The sequence below is a fragment of the Rana temporaria genome, chromosome 1 (assembly GCF_905171775.1).
Source record: "Rana temporaria chromosome 1, aRanTem1.1, whole genome shotgun sequence".
NCBI classification, from domain to species: domain Eukaryota; kingdom Metazoa; phylum Chordata; class Amphibia; order Anura; family Ranidae; genus Rana; species Rana temporaria.
Genome location: NC_053489.1, coordinates 413058902 through 413064503, shown reverse-complemented (window position 1 = coordinate 413064503; position 5602 = coordinate 413058902).

Sequence of the window (5602 nt, the reverse complement as noted above, 5' to 3'; positions counted from 1 at the left end):
GATGGACTGCTAAAGAGGGAGCCAGAACACCAGCTCCATCACTACTGAAAGGACCTGTCACCTTACCAGGTCCCCCTTGCTTAATGACTAGTTGCTTGTAGCTCATTCCTTCATTATAACTACACTCCTCTTCCTTGTCTTGCCAAATTAACCTTTTGTAGCAGTGTTACTTCATACCCATTTTGTGCTACTACAGACCCAGGTTCTTTGGAATGCGCTGGAACCCACATGCCCCCCCTTGAATTACTTCAGACCAGGTGACAAGTCTTAAGCTTTTCTTACTCTACTAGACAAATCATTTTGTATTGATATCATGGACATTAACGGGAGATTTCCTTTCCCTTCTTGTTCTATCTAAAATCTGTCAAACAGGAGGTGAGGAGATATTTTCTCACTTCCCATTCTGCCAAACAGACAAAGGGTAAGCACAAACTTCCAAACAGGGACAAATACAGCAAAAAAAGCTAACAAAGGTACTAACCCTCCACACTTTCATGAACAAGAAAAAAGTTTTGGGCTTAAGACAGGATTTAAAAGATAAGTACGGGAATATAAAATAATAAACATGCATACTCACCTATGTAAATGGAGCATCGATCTGATGATGCAGCTAGCCCCTGCTGACTCTACACTGCGAACTGAGTGATCAAAGATTACTGATCACTCAGTTCTCAGATCCGCTCTGTGCTCTGCCCCTCCACAGTCTGGTGCTCCAGTGAGCCTGGAGGAGAAGAGAACAGAGCAGTGACCAACATTCACTGTTCTGTACTCAGAGCTGACATGAGAACTGAGTGATCAATAATCTTTGAGAGTCTGAGCCAGCTGCTGTCTGGGTGGCTCCCGACATTATTGTCTGGATCCCTGCAGAGCCCGGACCAGCTCTGTGATGTCAGCCAACAGCCAACTTTAGCCTGCTGTCAGCTGAATCTGGGTCACAGGAGTGCAGATTTAAGTGCACTCCTGTGACCCACAAGAAAAGTATGGCCAAAAAGAGCTTTGGCCATACTTCTCCTTTAACACTGGACCTTGCTGCCATAACATACTGCACTGCACTGGAAAATATCTAATTTGATGTTGTCATATGTCTTTAGATTCTGTAGAATATGTAGTGCTGTCAATAGCTGCATTGCTAAGGAATTCTTATAGTTCCTAATAAGGATAAGGCTTTGGATTTTTTTCTGTCCTTTTTTTATATACATTTTTATATTACTTTTTCTTTCATGTGCTTTTTATTGTTTTTCAAAATGAAAAGTAAACCAAAACCAAACAGCTAACCCAACCCTTTTCTCTGCTGCATATACCACTTACATATATAGAAAATACTGTACATTCACAAAATATAAAGAATAACATGGCCGACGACACATACAAAATAAAGACACATCAAACTGCTACAAAGAATTTGTTATACCTCGTATGGATTAAACTCAGCAGAAGTACTGATTACTGCTAAGAGCCAACATCAGAGACATAAATTGGAAAACACAAAACAATCAGAGCCCAATTATAAATAGACCTGTCAGTCGTGAATCCTCAAGTCTACTGTTTATGTAAATGCTGATTTATATTTTACTAGCTTGTCTAAAGTTTGTCAAAAAAGAGCCTTACTGGACCTGGTACTTCTATATTTATTTGAATGGATAATTTATCAACAGACCTCATCATGTAATGTTTCGTTGAAGCAATCTCTGGGAGATCAAGGGTATAAAACCTAGAACAGATAGCTGTGGGTCATAGCGTTAAATACATTTTTTATGGACAACCCTTGTGTTAAAAGACTAGTTTTTCTCTGATTAAATCAAGATTAACTTTATTCTTCTGTTCCTCAAATGTAGGTGGGTTGGAGGACAACGACTTTTGAGCTGTCCACTTCCTTTCGATGAATATACATTACATAACTGGGATAAAAACCTTTGGGTATTTTGCCTCCTCATCCAGAGAAATCAGTAAACAAATGGGGGGTTAATAGTCTTCAGGTCTGAAAAACATCAGCTATCATTTACAGCTCCTTGCTAGTATTGGGAAAGTTTAGAGCAGGGATATGCAATTAGCGGACCCCCAGCTGTTGCAAAACTACAAATCCCATCATGCCTCTGCCTTTGGGTGTCATGCTTGTGGCTGTTAGAGTCTTGCTAGGCCTCATGGGACTTGTAGTTCCACAACAGCTGGAGGTCCGCTAATTGCATATCCCTGGTTTAGAGCATATGCTGAAACCCCAATACATTTAGAACAGTCTGGTGTAGTCGTGCGATCTCTATGTTTCCAGTCAAATAGCTTTTGGGGGGTATGGCATATTTGGTGATCTATGGATCTAAGTCCTCCTCTCACCCCTTGTATATGATAATGCTGTTTTAGCATGTATCCCCTAAATTTGTAACATGCATAGGTTTGATATATGCCCTTATATTTATTCCAGTTTTAGCCAGATGGGTTACAAAGAGCATATCTGTCCATGAAATGTACAGGCCTGGTTCCCCTGTGCAAGCCTCAGTTGTAGGTATAAGTAAAAATTGCAGTTTGGAAGGCAAAACTCCTACTGCAGCATTTGGAAGTTTTTAAACACCATATCCATTAACAGGAGATGTTTATAAAATACATTATGGGTGTAGCACAGGTCTATAACCAAAGTTATCATTTAACAAATGTATTGTTCTTTAGAAAGGGTTTGGCTCCCTCTAGTGGCCATTTAAACTTTATCCGGATGTTTCCTTCTGGTTAAGAAAAACAGTTATGCATTGTGGGATATAAGACAATAAGGAAGTACTCATATTGTTAAATCAGGCTGGGAACTACAAACCCACAATGCCAAGCTACAAACCCACAATGCCAAGTCACAGCACAGCCTGCTGGGTAAGCAGATAAAAGGACGGGTGTGGCCTGCTTTCATTCTCTCTGGATGCCATTCAACAACCAGCAAGAGGCCTATGTGTGTGCCCAGGGCTGGGAGAGCCTGCGGCCTATAGCAGAAAGCGGATTGCCTGCCCCAGAAGGATCCTTGTGAGCAGCCCTGGTGATCGAGCAGGATAACCAGCCAGCGCTTCAGAGCTTTAGAAGCCACCTACCTAGCTTTATCCTGGGGTTTTCTGTTTCCTTTTTCCCCATGCTGCAAGGTCAGAACTGTTCACTCACAGAAGGAATTACAAGTGGGGATAGTTTGCAGCCAAGTAATCAATCTCACCATATTCTACAGTTACTGTTTCCCTTGCTATTTTGGATTACAAATACATGCACCACCTCACACTGAAGTACAATTAAGCTAGCTGAAGACAAGAAAACTGGAACTGGAGGAACTTTAAATACTTTATTCTTTCACAAGGCTTTACTGCTATACACTTGTGTATCACTCTGAACTGCACTCTAGGGGGAGCCATTTAGCAACATACAATTGGAACTTGTACTTGTATTACTGTGTTCACTGTTGTGTATTCTGCGTGCAGGGGTCTGTGTGCGGAGGCCTCAGTGGGGAGGTGCTTCAATACAGGTATTAAAGTAGTGAGGATCTATTCCACTGTGCACCTGTTCACATATACCCTTATCAGGTTGCTATTGGATCCAGTGGTGTGACGTTATTGCTTTGAACAAATATCTCTGCCAATCAATACTTGTGTTATTCATCTGTTATTCACACCATTTTTTTTATGTTATTCTTCACAATTTTTCATCATAGTAAACTTTTACAAGTTGTTCATTGATATCTTGTGTGAGTCTCTATTTAATGCCACAACTGATAAAGTGACGGAACCCAGGATCTCGGTAAATATACTGGACCAGATCCACAAAAGGGATACGACGGCGTATCTACTGATACGCCGTCGTATCCCTGTTTCTATCTTTGGAACTGATCCACAGAATCAGTTTCCAAAAGATAGGGAGAAGATCCGACATGTGTAAGGGACTTACACTGTCGGATCTTAGGATGCAGCACCGCATCCGCCGCTGGGGGCATTTCGAGTCGAAATGCCGCTTCGGGTATGCAAATTAGCACTTACGGAGATCCACAAAGCTTTTCAGCTTCGTTTTTTCTCCGTAAGTATTAGTTTGCAATCGTAAAATTAGGGCTGCTTTTGAAAGGCCTAAACTGTTTAGGCCTGGTAAAAGTAGACCCTTCTATCCAGCATCGCCGTCTTTTTTTTTTCAAATGTATTTTTTTTCCTGCCGCAACTCGTATTTTTTTTTTACGCTTGTCGCGATTCTCAAAACCCGGCGCAACGTAAAACCGCGCTAAGCACGTCGGTAAAATGATGTCGTGAGCATGCGCAGTACGGCCGGCGCGGGAGCACGCCTGATTTAAATGGGACTCGCCCCATTTGAATAGGAACGCCTTGCGGATAGGAACGCCTTGCGGATTTAAGTTACACAGCTGAAAATTTCTAGGTAAGTGCTTTGTGGATCGGGCACTTAGGTAGAAATTTTCCGGCCATGTAACTTAAATTGCAAAAGTTAAGTTGCGCCGGGTTTTTGTGGATCTGGCCCACTGTATGCACTTTCATTATTGTGTCACTTTCTGTTGCTCGGTTCTACACTAACATTGTAAGCAGGTGTGCCAAAGGGGTTGAGACAGTTCTTGGGGTTGAGCAGCAGAGTGCAGAACCAAACAAATATTAAGTGGCTCCTACGGTGGTAGCGCTACACGGGTATAAAAGTACTCAAACCCTTGTAGTTTGTTTAGCAGGCCTGTGCAGGTCTGGTTCCCCAGGGCAACTCTCAGTTGTAGGTATTAGTAAAAATTGCAGTTTGGAAGGCAGAACTTCTCCTGCAGCATTTGGACGTTTTTAAACACCATATCCATACACAGTTGATGTTTATAACATACCTTACAGGTATAACAGTACTCAAACCCTTGTAGTTTAATTAGCAGGCCTGGTTCCCAAGGGCAACTCTCAGTTGTTGGTATCAGTAAAATGTGTGCTTTGGATTTTAGAAAACTCCTCCTGCCGCCTTTGGAAGTTTTTTTAACAGTAAATCCTTATATAGATACGCTTATAACATAATTTATGGGTATAACAGTAATCAAATCCTTGTAGTTTATTTATCTTCTTGTAGCAGGTGTTGTTCCAGATTGGGGTTTATGAGTTATTTTCCTCAAAATGAATAGAACATTTCATTACACTTCATATTTTGTTCAAGAGGAGGGGAGTGGGGCACTGAGCATATTTGTAAGATAAGGAAATATTTGGGGAGGATGGATAATATATTTTTCTTCCAATTTGTAAAGTAGATCCCATGGTTGTATTCTGTGTCATCTTAAAGGAGAAGTAGGGCCAAAGCTCCTTTGACCCTACTTCTCTTGTGGGTCACAGGAGTACATTTAGTTCTGCACTCCTGTGACCCATATTCAGCCAAGAGTGGGCTAAAGTCTGCTGTCGGCTGACGATACTCAGCTGGTCCATGCTCTGGAGAGATCCCCACTTTAATGTCAGGATCCACCCAGATGCCTGGACTGGCACCTGCTCAGCCTCCACTAGAGAAAAAGAGCAGAAAGCCGGTGACTTCCAATCACCAGTTCTTTCCTCACTGAAGACGAGAACTAAGCGATTAATGGTCTTTGATTGCTCAATTCTCCATCTAGAGGCAGCGGGTACAAACCCACTTAGGTGAGTAT